We start from the raw sequence: 14924 nt of genomic DNA, 5'->3' as shown, positions 1-14924 counted from the left end.
CACCTCTCGTTTAGTTCTTGTAGTGTTTACTAGATGGTGGTACTTGTAGCTGATGATGAAAAGATGCAAGATGTTATAAACTAGAAGGCGGTACTTGTAGTTGATGAAAGACGCGAGATCTTATAAAATAGGAATGATGTCACATATGGCGCGTGTCATTGGTTGAAGGCAATCGTTCGATTTAGTGCGGCGACGTACGCTAGGGGGAGCGATGTAATAAAATCAAGTGGGCAAAATGTACAGAGGATTCATGGTTTACCAGGTTTACCTCCAGAGCTTCGCCCACTCATCATCATTCACTTCGTGAATATGGCAGAATTTTTTTTGCAATATAGCTCTTCCATAACTGTTTCAATAAATTTGACATATATTGACTTGAACACGCTGCGCTCAAGTGTAAACAGTGTTTTCAGAAGCAGAGTGAAGAAAGTTCACCTGCATTAGCTAACTGAACTGGGCTGGTAGTTATGTACATTACAAAATGTTGGATTTAGGCAAGTCGTACCGATCTGTTTAAAACTCGCAAGTACAAGCAAGTACTGGAAACTGCTCAAAACATGAACGGCAGCGTATGGCCGTTACATGCAGCCGTTAGAATGGGTATTGAAACTACAACTATGGCGGATTAAAACTTAGGCATGAGCTAAACACACGCGTGGCGAAAAACGAGCTCCCCACGCTATGTAACCCCGTGGCCACGGCCATAAGTTTCGCTCCAACGCGCAAATCTTGTCCGTCTACTACTCGTCGTAATGCCACGAGTGTGCAGATGATGCCAGTCCACGCAGTCAGCCCTGACACTGTTTACTTACTGCTTCAGTAGTTCGGAAACAACCCCAAAGCAGTCGGATCACTGGCGTATTGACACAACGCGCGCATCACCCGCCCCACACCCCGCGAGCGCAGCGACGACGCCGAGGACAGACGTGGGCGTCAGGCATTGCAAGAAAATGACGTTTGCAGCGGTGGTAGCCAATGAGCGCCGTAGCTGACGACACGGGCGTCTCCCCTCTCTTTCGCGCGTTCTTCAGAATACGGTTGTCAAACACGCAACCCGGGCTACGACGCATACCAGCAGGAGAGATTGAATTCTTCCGCCTTTCCCTCGCGTGGTTATAGGCTCGACCCTCGTTCGGCGACAACACGAACGGTGCTTTATAAGAGTCTATTTGGGAGTTCTGCGCTTTCAAGATCGTGAGTCTCTGTTGCCAGGTAGCAGTGAAAATAAGGGGGTTCACTAGGCTTTATCAACTTGCTTAACGGACAAGTGAAGAAAAGATCGGCGAAGGAAATTGAGACAAAACATTGGCGTAGCCACGGGGTAACAGACCGTGCCCGCATATTTATTTATTTATTTTAAAACCTCGTTGTTTTCAAAATATTGATATTTTACATATTTATGCACGTAGAGTACATAGCTGCCACTTGGACGGCAATAAACCTCTGAAAAATGCAGTTCGCTTTCATAACTGTGATGTCCAGAAACAATTGTGTATGGTAGGGCAAGCGAACGACGGCTGGCTGGTACACGGCACCTGGCGAAAGGGGATATTATTATGGAAAGTGACTGCTCAGACGGGTCCCTAAACCGTTCACCCCTGCACGTGCCTTGGCTGCCAAAACCCGTGAGGTTTTGTGCACGGCTCCCTTCGCTGGTGAATCGCCCGCGAGGCAGAAGTGTTCTTAAGAGAGTGATATACTGACAAACCAGTTGTCACTGTCGCGACGCCCCTCCCGACAGGATGGCGTGGGGCTGCGCGCTTTGTCACAGACAAACTTCAGACAGCCGACCGGCTTCCTGCCAGGCTTTTTGGTTCTGCGGCAGTATTTTAAATCTGTACCTTAACTAAATGACTGATTGCTTCTGTGCTGATATCCTGCAGCGATAGGGCAGCAAAGTGTGAGAACGTAGAGGCGGAGACATCTATCTGAGAGAAAGTAAGTTGTTTCCTTCATTGAGGGAGCATCGAGACCCTAAGGGCTCATCCCACAAGGCGGTCTCAGATGAGACGGAGTGGAAAGAAAGCTAACTTGGTGCTCGAGAAGGAGTTGAGGAAGAGTGGAACAGATGTCGTTTTTGGTGCCGACTCTGATTCCGGAATTGAATATTACATCGAGAATTATGTGTCGATGTGTGCAGTGTATTAAAAGTTTGGCAGGTAACACCTGCGAGGATCCATCCCAGTTCTTACAGCGTGGTCGGTTTTAGTGTCTGCCTCAGGAGTTGTTTGTTAATAAGTTTCAGTGTGTGAAAAAACTGATGTTTGCCAAGAACTGAGCAACCTGGCCCGCCCAGTTCTTCAACTTGTCGTCGTGGTCATCCGAACCATCGGAATCACCACTGTCGTCCACTCTGACCTCAAATGCTCAACTAAACAGCACAGGTTCTGCGTCAACGGTGAGTAGCTGCACTTCGAACAGCCAATAGGCTGTTGTAATGCATCACAAATGTTGAATATCGTCTGATTCCATCACTAACAAACCAACGCGAGAAATAATTTGAGGTATATAATTGTATTCCAAAGCAGAGTTCAGGTTCAACATATTTTACCTTTAAAAATGTATGGTAACGATAACTTCACCGTATAAAGAAGATTATTGCTAGAACCTACCAGCAATCTAGAAAGTGTCTACCATATTTTTACTGCTTTACCAACTTTCTGTAAACTCTCTGACCGCAACCAGCCACTAACATTGAACAGAATTGTGTTCACCGTAACGAACGACATATCAGTATTGTTCAGCAGACATCCTGAGTAACGTCTCTTAAAGGAAGACTGTCCGTGAGCAGCCTGTCAACCATCTAGTATTTTGTGTTTTAATACACTCTGTTATCAGTTGGTTAGAATAAATCTATTAGACAGGCTCCACATTGTTTTTAAGTGGTTTCTGTGTGGGGTTTAGCGTCCCACAGTGACTCCGGACATCGTATGGAGGGTTCTGGATAACATACGCGGACGACGCGCGGCGCACGTACGCGCCTCTATATGTTCCTCTTTGGCGAAACGCCTATAAAAACGTCCTGGAGAAGCTGGGCCTGATGATACTGAACACCGGCGTCCCCACTTTATTTCGTGGCGGTAGCCGGGCAGCACGCACGGCCATCGACATCAGTGCCACCACGGACGGATGCCAGTGCTCATGGTCACCGGCTCAGGATATATGGGGCTCCGACTACCTACCCCTACTGCTATCTCCCTACCTTGGCAGGACCCCCGGGATCGTGAATACCATGTGGTGAACTGGCGGGTCTACCGGCAGCTGTCCAAGGAAGATACAGGTGGTAGGGACTTGATGTGGCTGGTGGCTGACAGTGCCAGGGCAGCAATGGTCGTCGCCATGGTCCAGCAGGGTCATCCCATCTCGGGCATGAAGCACCTGGCTCTGAGGGCAGCACGGCCGCGAGCAGAGTGACAGGCCCTGATGAAGGCCCTACCATAGCTTTGGACTGTATTCCGGAGGGTCGGCGCAGTGTGCAGACGCCACGCTCGCAGGAGCAGGAACCAGGTCTGGCGCCGCATCGGCTGCTCGATCAACGACTCAAAGCGTGGTGCTCATGCCTGGCGCCTGCTCAGGTTCTTACTCATGGTGCCTCAAGCCCTCAATCAGGTGCTGTTCGTGGCGGTCTACCCGACCATCCCCGCCTCCGAGTTGACTGAGCTCCTGGCCAACCGGTTCGCCACTAGGAACGTCGCCCAGCTGGCCCCACTAACCCTGCTGGCCGCCCTCCCGTGTCCAGCCTCCTGCCATTATGCAGGATGGGTGGTCGCACAGATCCAGGGACTGTGCAACAAACCTATCTGGATGCACGAGCTCGTGACAGCCCCTTAAATCTGCAAGCACCGCAGTGCCCCAGGAACTGATGGAATCACTTTCCAGATGCTCCACAACCAGGAGAAAGGAGACTGTCAACGTCTCCTGGGGTACTACAACCACGTCTGGGACACAGAGTGCTCCCGGATTCCTGGCGCACTGCTGTGGTGATACCCATCCTGAACCACTGGAAGAAAGCCACTGCACTGTCCTGGTATAGGCCTGCATGTTCAACCTCTGCAGCCTGTAAGATGCTGGAGAAGGTGGCCTCGGAGAGACTGCAGTGATTTGCCAACAAGCTCGGCCTCTTACTGGAGCAACAGACGGGCTTCAGTTGGCACCGGTGCACCACTGACTCCATTGCAGACGTCGTCACAACCCTGGAGGACGCGAAGAGCTGCGTGGATGTAGCCATGCTGCTGCTGCTGGATGTTGAGAGTGCCTTTGATGGCCTGCCGCACGTGGTCATTGAGGCGGCCCTGGACCGGCTCGGCATCAGCGGGTGCCTCCGAGGCTTTGTTACTGCCTTCCTGTCCAGAAGGACCTTTCGCGTCCGTGTTGGATGGAGGACCAGCCAGCCTAGGAACATCACAGCTGGTGTCCCACAGGGCTCTCTTTTCAACATGGCGCTAGCAGAACTTCCAGCTTCCCTCCCGGCAGACACCAGGTTAGCGGCCAACTGCTCAGTCTACGCTCTACCACGAGACGGTCCCGGATCCACCCAATCTGGTGACTCACCACCACCACACCACCGGCCACCAGAGCTGCACCTCTACCTGAATGGGGCATAAAGGCGAGGAACACCTGCAGTGGCTCTACAGCAGGCAGCAACCTGCAAACTCCAGGAGCAACTGGAGGACCGCCTGCAGGTGTACATGGACGGATACGTGATGCCAGATGGAACTGCCGTGACGGCTTGCGTCATCCCTGCACAGAGGAACAGTAGGCAGTGTATACTGCTCTTCTCATCGAGTTCCGCAGTGGCCGAGTTGGCCGGGATTCACCTGGCGGCTGTCTTTCTGACGGAGGATGTCCCGACGCAGCCTGTTGCCGTCTCTTGTGTAAGCACGGCAACGCTGCAGATCCTGGCCAACACCGGACGTGCCGGACTGACCGGGAGCCTCCTGGTGGCCAAGGACCAGACCTTTGCTCCTTCTGGGGCGTCCGCCTCCTTCCACTGGCTGACGTCTTAAGTGGGCACAGTCGGCAACAAGGAGGTGGACATGCTAGCCAAGGTCTGCTGCCTGCCACTAAGCCAAGGGTTGCTGTGCCTCCCCTACCTGCAGTCGTTGCGGGGACCCTGAGACCCTCGAGCAACTCCTCTGTGCCCGCCAAGGCTTGGCACAGGAACGCTCGAGAGTCACCATGGCCTACCGGAGACAGGGCCTGCCTGCCTCCGGTCTGGAACATTTGCTCTTCCCGTCTCGTCCTGACATGCCAGCACTCTGGAGCCTGGACGAGTTCCTGGACGAGACGGAGATTGCTGCCTACCATATAGCTGGGACCTCCTGTCCTTGCCCCTGCTGCCACTTGCTTGCCGCTCTGGACGCTTCTGCTTTCTACATATATAAACACCTCTATCACCCTATAATCCTTCAATCCCCTTTTCTTTCTCCTACAAGGCACTGCGCCGTGTCGCCCAAGAAGCAGACAAAAATTAGGTGCCTTATTTCCTGGTTTCTAGAGTCACTCAATAATAAAATAAACGCAACCGCCATGGCCAAGGTCCAACCCCAGTCCTTCCAATCAGTAGTCAAACACCGTAATCATTAAGTCACCTTGAGGGTTACGTGCACCACGTACCAGCTCACGCTTTTCGGCAACATGCGTACATGTGTGAGAGAGTTTCTTGTAGAAGACAACGCAATGCGAGAGATGTGTGAGGGGGAAAACTAACGAAACGTTGTATTCAAAGCAGTTATTTATACTCTACAATGGTGGTTTAAAAACTATTCACACTCAATAATGACCACACAATGCACCTACTGATCATACCAACGCACACGAAATGAACAAATTTCATACGTAATAACGGTTTACAAAATATTTTAGTATATAAATTAACAATTGTACAGGTAGACACCATTGATATCACAGTAAATTATATAAACTTCCGAAATAAAAAAGCATCGCTTTCACATAAATGAATTAAGGTATTTCACTATAATTAGGTTTAGCCAACTGATCCTGTGACATCTGTAGTACGAAAAAAAAAGTTCAATAACACGTTAAAAAACACGGACTAAAGGTGTTTGGCAAGGTATAGACGCTAAGATGTCACATCTGAACAGTCCAAACTATCGCATAATACCTCAGGTGAAAAATAAAAAATAAAAAAACATACTGCAAGTTATCCGATACTCTATGTCTAATCGAAGAAGAAACATGCACTTCTAAGTTCGAGATATCATTATAACGAACAGAAACTATCCCACGAATCGTGCACGGAAACCTCCCGCGTCTGACCATTGGCCGTAAGAAGACGACGCTTTGCATGAATGGATGGATGGGTTGATATGGCTGTACCCTTTAGATCGGGCGGCGGCTTACGCCACCTGGCCGTAGTACTTTGTCAAAAACTAGATTTATCTTTATTTTCCTTTTAAATAATGAGGTTAAAGACTGGCACTTTGCAGTGAAGATTTTAAATTTCACTCGTGCGTTGATTGTAGCCGCCAATCAGATAACCTCCTTCCATTCACTTCTACACGTTAAACATTATTATGCCCTCTCTGTTTCTAAACCCCAGTGCTTTGAAAAACTCTGCGCCGTCATACTCAACTACAGGGTGGAGCCCTTTACGGAACATCATGAAGTGTTCGGCAGTTTCATATTCCTCTCCACACGCACTGCATACCGTGTCTACCCCTTCGTATTTGACCCGATAAGTCTTGGTTCGCAATACTCCCGTCCTGCCCTCAAACAGAAGAGAACTACCCCGAGATTTATCCTAGATCATTTCCTTGGCAATTTCCTGCCTAAAAGTTTGATAGATCTCTAGTGCCGACTTCTTAATCATGCCAATTCTCGACATATCTGTCTCTGTTCCCTTCACCTTCTTTTTAACCAGTATTTTATGGTTTAGCCTCCTGCTGTTTTCTAAGTATTTACCAGTCAATTTTCTGGTTCGCCTCCTCCATTTTGAATCGACATTCTTCATGTACAAGTAGCTGAATACCTTCCTAGCCCAACGCTTCTCCCCATTTCTCTCAATCGCTTCTCAAATTTTATTCTGCTACTAGCTTCCCTGCCCTCAAATGATGTCCATCCCATATCCCCTGGTACTTTCTGATTTGGTGTATTCCCGTGAGCTCCTAAGGCAAGCCTACCTATTCAACGCTAATTTTGCTTGAACTTCTGATCTCATGCAGAAGGCCACATTTCCGAACGTCACACCAGGAACCATAACCCCTTTCCATATTCCTTTCAACACATCATACCTATTGTAATTCCACAGTGCCCTATTTTCTTCACTGCTTCATTCATTTTACCTTTAGTCATTACGCATCTTTCGTGTTCCGTTAGGCATTTAGCCCCATTGCTTATTCATACGCCCAGATATTTGCATTTATCCGTTATCTCTAGCGCGACCTTCTGTATCCTAAGCTCGCTACCTTCATTATCATTAGAAATCATGACTGCCGAATTTTCCTCACTGAATCTCAATTCTAACCTATCTCCTTCCTTACCGCATACAGATGTATATAAATCCCTGCAAATCTTCCATTTTGGTGCCCATCAGCACTATAGCATCTGGGTAGATAATGCTGGTAGTGCATGTTCAAAGAGTTTTTTATTGTTTGATGATAAAGAGACTAAAGCCAAGTCCACTCTCCTCTAATTTGGCCTTTAATACTTGTAGGTACATCACGAATAACAAAAGTGCCAGAGGACACCTATCCCTAAGCCACCGTTTTACGTATGTTGACTCGAATACCAGTTTTTTCCCATTTTATAACTACCTTGTTATTTTTATAGATGTCCTTTAAAAGATTGTAGTGACTCCAGCTTCCACACCTAGTGTGTCCAATATTCCCCACAAGTCCTCTTGAACCACGCTATCGCATTACCGACCACGCAAACTATCGATCGCAACACCATGAGTGGATTGAGCCTGTTTGGGCTCCACTTTCTGTGCGTTGATGCTGAGGTCGTTCCGAGCACTGCCCTGTTTTATTAGCCCGAAAAGGTGGAGTGGCGCCGCCTGGTGGCAGGGTTGAGTGACGTTCGGCAAGGACTCATCGACGCCTGCCATTGCGCGCAAACATAACATGCACTCACTTGCTAATACGCAGTTCTGTTGTCTGCATTCGCTTTTTGCTTCTCTCAAGCTACAAATTGATGAGAAGAACAGCATTGATAAGGTTCCTGGCGAAGCAATAAAAAATTTGGTTCTGCTTCTGCCAACAGCGCTAGCGTTCAGTCATACGAAAATTGAAATCAGGTTTGTGATACGCTGCCAAGCATGAGTTCAATTTTTGGCCTCGGTAGCTGACGGGGATGGAAAGCAAGAACGCGTTTCTAATTGGAGATAATAGAATTTTTGCCGCATGACGTGGTGATTTGGACCCGCAAGACACCATGTCGGCATCATTATGTTAGGTTGTTCACGGGTGATTTTAAGTGATATGAGGCGTTGGCCTGCAGTGAGGTTATATACAGAAAACGCACCCACGTATCTACATACAGAATTTTTGCCGGTGTGCCAAGCACTGAGCACGCGTACAGTATCAAGTCTCGCAAAATATTGCCGGAATGCCATCGCCGAAAGCAACCATCTGTTAAGACTGCTGGCTTCAGCCAATGGAAGCATTTTGCATGCCGTTCGGCTAAGTTGGCATGGACGTTATCGGAACCTTTCCGCTGTCTGCTGATGGCAAAAAATGGGTGATCCTAACAACTGACTATTTAACATGCTACGATGAGGCACAGACTTCACGAGCCACGGCCAGTGAGGTAGTGCAATGTTTCATGCGCCACTTCGTGTTGCGTCACGGTGTACCTTATAGCGTAATAGCACGCAACAACTAGGCGGGTGCCATCGTCTCTCTATCTTACGTGTGCTGCGTTTTTAGCATAATCCTCCGTTTCAGATAGAAGACTGGGTGATCCCCGTATATAAGAATCGGTATAAGATGAAAGTGAAGTGCTTTTGGGATGTTAAACACCACATATCAATCATCAAAGTGAAGCGCACGTGCCTTTACAGATGTAGTTGAGCGTTCATTGTGCAATGTTTAGCAAGAGCAACAAATCGCAAAGTCAGGTTGGGAACGTAATTTATCAATATGGTTGGTTGCGCGAGTTGGTGATACATGATTGTTTGAAATAAAAGCACACTACGTCAACGCAGACAGGAAGGACGGGGACAAGCGCTTACTACCAACTGAAAGTTTATTAGGAAAGCTGTGAAATATATACTGACAGATGAAACAGTGTCGTGGCACATACGCCCCGCCATGGTGGTCTAGTGGCTAAGGTACTCGGCTGCTCCCCCGCATGTCGCGGGATCGAATCACGGCTGCGGCGGCAGCATTTTCGATGGAGGCAGAATTGTTGGCCCGTGTGCTCAGATTTGGGTGCACGCTAAACAACCCCAAGTGGTCAAACTTTCCGGAGTCGTCCCCTACGGTGCCTCTGATAACCATATGGTGGTTCTGGGACGTTAAACCCCACACATAAATCAATCGTGGTACAAACGATCACACCAAATCGTGAACCAAAACAACAAAACCAATAAAATATCTATGTATGTCAGCCTTCCCCTTATCAACCGCCACTGTGCCTTAGAGCAAATACTTAACGGCAATGGCGTCTGCGACTGCTCAAAAACGCTAACTCTTTATCAGACAAAGCAATTGATGGTTTGCTCATGCAAGTAATGTGTTCACGCAGTGTCTATTTAGCTTCAGTTATAATCCTTGTGAATCATTGTACGCTCATTTTTGTGTTTGTTAAGTACAGCCATGGCGACGTCTGTGTAGAGCACGCAAAGGGCCGGTTTTCACTCTGCGGGACGAAACATCGAAGCAGGTTCGGGCTCTGAAGTGCTGTATCAGAAGCATGTACGGCCTAGATGACAGGCTGACCACATCAGAGCGCGAAACTGCCTCGAGCTTTTGCCCCGCGGAGCGCAAACCACCTCCTCGCGCGCTCTATACAGACAGGGCCGCGGCTGTAGGACTGTGTTGTCAAACTGAACTTCACAGCCACATCTAGTGACGTGCTTTGCCAGAAAACCATCCCTGCCTTTGCGAATATTGCAGACATGCTCACACAATCTGTCGTTGAGGCATCTTCCAGTTTGTCCAATATATCAGGCACCACACGAAAGCATGATCATGTAAACAACGCAGCCAATGCAGTTCACAAAACGGTTTCTGTGCTTTGTTTTGCACAGCTCTTTCTTGTGTCTAGCGGCGCTTGTCCATGTCTATCCTCGCCGCGTCTACCTAGTGCGCTCCTATTTCAAACAATCAGGTCAGGAACCACAAGCAGCTCGAAACTTGCAGCGCACAACTCAAGCATAAAGCACGCATGAAATAAGCATGCACAAGACGAGCATGCACTAAGAACTGTTACAGCACGACACTTAAAACACGCTGTTCAAACAAAAAACAAAGACTCACGAAACGAGCACACAGGGTACACAGGACAAACGTAAACAATTGTCACAATTCTTCTTGTGTCGTTTTTCAGCAGTTCGTAAACACGGCCGGGGCAGCGTGCGAACTGACCGTCTTCTCCCGAATCACGAGTCTGATAAGCGCACGCGCCGGAGAGACCAAGCTTCGTGCAGGTGGCGCTTCGTGGAGATGACGACCTTTAGAGCGCGCCAAACGCGAGCCTGTCGCGCCATCTCACTACTGATGACGAAAATGCACTAAAGTTTCAAAGTTCTGAGAACGGCCAAACGGTGTATAGTGTATATAAAAACGGCTTGCTGTTAGCATTCTAAACAACTTACGTTCTGTGGCGTAGTGGTTAGCGCTGTTAATCGAGAAGCTGCTGGTTCCGTTCCGCAAGACCGACGCTTGCCTCCTGTTTTTTTTCTTTGCGATCTCTTGGTATACATTTTAATTTTTCAACGTAACTTCCGTGACGGAAGTACGTCAGCGGAGCCACGGTGGACCCCGACATAAAACACTTTCACGTCAAAATTGAAGCAACTAGCCCCTAAACTGGTGATAGCTGGAGTTCATGGATATCTACCATTGCACTTCGAGAAACATTGCCACCATTTGAGAGGCTTCATGCACTTACTAAGGGTGACCTGTCCTTTTTGCATAGTGTGCCTGTGTTACAGCAGAAGCCATGTAGAAAAGCAATTTGATGAGCACTTTACTGTGCAAACACGAGTGGTGGGCAAAGCGGTCGAACACCATTTTGAAGGGTATCGCAAAAATAATCACAATGACACCGCGCGCGCTTCACTCCTCCACCATCTGTGCACCCTTCCTCCTCTACACACCGCGTTCGACATCTACAATTCTCCTGATTCTCCAGTGGACGCGCATGTGGCGTCGCGCTTCGAGAACATTCAACAGCTGACAGTGCATGCGCCGTCGTGCTGTATATATACTCAAGGTCGGCGCTCGCTCGCTCAGTTGCCGCTCGTCGGTTGGTTTGTACGGCGCGTCGACGTCCAAGGTCGCGGTGAAATGAATTCCAACGAATCCACAAACACAATGATCGACGTCCCTTCGACCAGCGCCGCCCTTTCGCATACGTGTGTACGTGTTCACTCATTTAACACCCCCTCCTACAACCACGTCAACCAATTTAGCCATCGACCCAAGTAAGTCGCAATTTAACACCCCATTTCACAACCACGTTAACCAATTTAGCCATCGACCCAAGTAAGTCGCACTTTAACACCCCGTTAACCAATTATATGGTCCGCATCCTCCTCAGTGTTCCCCCGAGGGAAGCTGCGGGCAATTTTTTTTAGGTCCACAGTATTGTACAAACACTGGTTGCGGTTTCCCGTGTGGCCTTACAGGTCCTCATGCGGCACATTTGGGCGTTTGTCAGCAGCTTATGAGCTGGAACCTTGAAATGAACTTTTATGTCGCAGTTGGAAAGCGCAGAAGTGTTCAGAACAGGCCCTTAGTCAGGAATATTTCTTTTTTTTTGGGGGGGGGGGGACGGGAGGGGGGTTTGGTATAGGCTATAACAATATTAGAGCACATCTTTTTCTTTCTGCAAAAGACCCTCCTCAATCAAAACGAAAAAAAAAATGATCTTACCCCTCCCCACCCCCTTGCTACAGGCCTGGGTCAGAGCAGCTAATCTCAAGTGAAAAATTATCTTTGACGATTGAGTGCCAGTGCCATTCATACATTTGACATTCATACCAGTGCAATACAAGTTATTTTTGAACAAACACGAATTTGGTGTTCCATGAAGTACGTCTCGCGCTCAAATGCTACATTCGGCATACCTGTTCTGAAATACTTTGTTAATGCTTTCAGATTTCATGCTTAGGCGTATTCCGATGCAATCGGATACGTGTAGCATTTAAGACGTGATGCAACGGACAAGAACGGTGGCACGCTCTCTGCGTATCTTGTACCGACGATGCCCTAGAAAAATGGCAACCGAGTTCAAGGTACACGCTTTTTTCATAAGTCTGCTGGTGCCCGTGGCTTGCTAAGCGATTTCTTGAAAAGGATACGTTGCGACACCCCGGTCACACACCTTATTTATGCATTGTAAAAATGTTGTAGGCCCGTGTGCACAGATTTGGGTGCACCTTAAAGAACCCCAGGTGGTCGAAATTTCTGGCGACCTGAACTACGGCGTCTCTCATAATCATATGGTGGTTTTGGGACGTTCGGGACGTTTGGGACTTATCAATATCAATCAATTTATGCATCGTAACTTTGGCGGCGGCCACTGTGAAGCAGGTGCGCACGGTATACGCCTAAACTGTACGCTCTCGGCAAAGGGGTCAGTACAACGTGTGACAAATGTGCCCCATATATTAATCTCTCTGGAATCGAAAAAAAACAGTATTTTGTGGTGTCAGTGATGCGTGCTCAATTTGAAGCGTCTGTTGGATAAAATGACATTAAGGAAACTTGATCAGGCGTAGCGCTGTGTTAGTAAAGTACGGGAAAACTGCTTAAAACGACGAAGAGTCGAGCGTGAAGACTTGAAAGCACGTATCCGTGTTGCTTGTACGTCTCTATAGTAGCTCTTTAGTTAGATCAAGGCTACAGCCACTGGAACATCAATGCGAAACAATGAAGACTGTAGACGGCGCACTCTTCGTGTTCCTTTTCATCTCTCTTGTACGCTTTGCCAAAAAAGTCGATTGATCGTTTTTAAGGGCTCTCTACAACGTAACGAGATGCTTTTGGCCCTGAAGTGAATATCAGAAATGTCGCATAATTCACCATAGATAATTAGCAAGGTCAGCGATGTAATAAGTTTACCCTAACAAAAGCCGCATTACGGCGAACCATGTCGGTGGTTTTATTCAGTGGGGGTTAACCAATTCTGTGTAAATATTTTGTTCCAATTAGGAAAGACGCCTGGTATAAACAAGATACAGGCGATATCATCAAAACGAGTGACAGTGAAGCACAATGCGTGGTTAAATTAGGGGCTAAGGTGACAAAACAGAAAACTCAGCGTCTATATAGAAGTTGTTTCCATCCATGTATCTCTGCAGAATAGCAGAAGAGCACGTGCACACGCTCACAAGCAAAATGAAGTGCTTAGTATTACGGTTCTCAAACGGCCTGCATAACATCTTTGGATTTTTTTAATTATTCATAATATAGTTCAAAACTAATTTCCCTATTTTACAAAATCGGAAGCACAACTTCGTTACTGTATACTTTAGGTACGCTCATATTATATTACATTGTATTTGTCGTCAGCATCGCCTTGACCTAACAGTAAATTCACATGAAAGTAAAACATGTAAGTGGTAGCAATGACGCAGACAGTTGCTAAAAATGATGCAGAGAATGAACTGAGGTGCAGGTGACTACATACACACAACAATAAACAGGTGGTAAAAACTATACTGGAGTCAATGTATGTGGGAGATCCAAATGAAGGGCAGGAAAAAAAAAGGCAACACAATTTGCATTGAAATAAATTTTTCAACAATATAACAAGAAGAGCAAAGGTACTATCGGCCAAAATATCTTCTGTTACAAACATGTTTCTTTCATGGCACCGATAGCACCTGAACGAAATGTGTGATGGTTGTTCTAATCTTATTGGTACTAAGTGAATCTCCCTGTATGCAACTGAACCTCACTTCCACGTCATATTTCAAATTGCTGATATTTCAACTTGCTGAAATTACGTAGGAAGGCAACAAGATAGACAAACTTGTTCTTGAAATCTTGAGTCTGCAGTGAAGCACAACGCGAGCCAAACTTCGATAACGACACTGCAACCGCATCAGAATTTGAGCGGGAGACGCCACTTGCTTTGTAGTACGCCACACAGTACCGTGGCTACGAACCAGCCATCGCAGCGGCATAGCTGAAAAAATCACAATATATTCTCGGAGTGAATGATCATGAGTGGGGTGAAGCGTCCATCCGTCCATCTGCATGCCTACCTGTATGCCTGCCCGCCAGCCCACGTGCCTGCCTGCCTGCCTGCCTGCCTGTCTGCCTGTCTGCCTGTCTGTCTGTCTGCCTGTCTGCCTGCCTGTTTGTCTGTCTGTCTGTCCATCCGTCAGCCCGTTTATCCGTCCGTGCAATCGTTTCACACTAAAGGACGCATCGGACCGACAAACAAACGCTTTGCCTCACTCATAATTATCAACTCCGGGAATATGCTGTGAAGTTTTTATTAAAACAGCGTCATCTATCCTCTTTAACAGTCGCCCCACTACGGTGGTCTTGTAAATAAGGTACTCGGCTGCTGACCCGCAGGTCGTGGGATCAAATCCCGGCTGCAGCTGCTGCATTTTTGATGGAGCTGAAAATGTTGTCAGCCCGTGTGCTCAAATTTGGGTGCACGTTAAAAAACCCAGGTGGTCGAAATTTCCGCAGCCCTACAGTACGATGTCTCTCATAGTCATATGATGCTATTGGGATGTTAAACCCCACCTATCAATCAATCAATCTTCTTTATTC

The sequence above is a fragment of the Rhipicephalus microplus genome, chromosome 2, assembly GCF_043290135.1.
Source record: "Rhipicephalus microplus isolate Deutch F79 chromosome 2, USDA_Rmic, whole genome shotgun sequence".
Lineage (NCBI taxonomy): Eukaryota > Metazoa > Arthropoda > Arachnida > Ixodida > Ixodidae > Rhipicephalus > Rhipicephalus microplus.
This window is presented reverse-complemented; position numbering follows the sequence as displayed.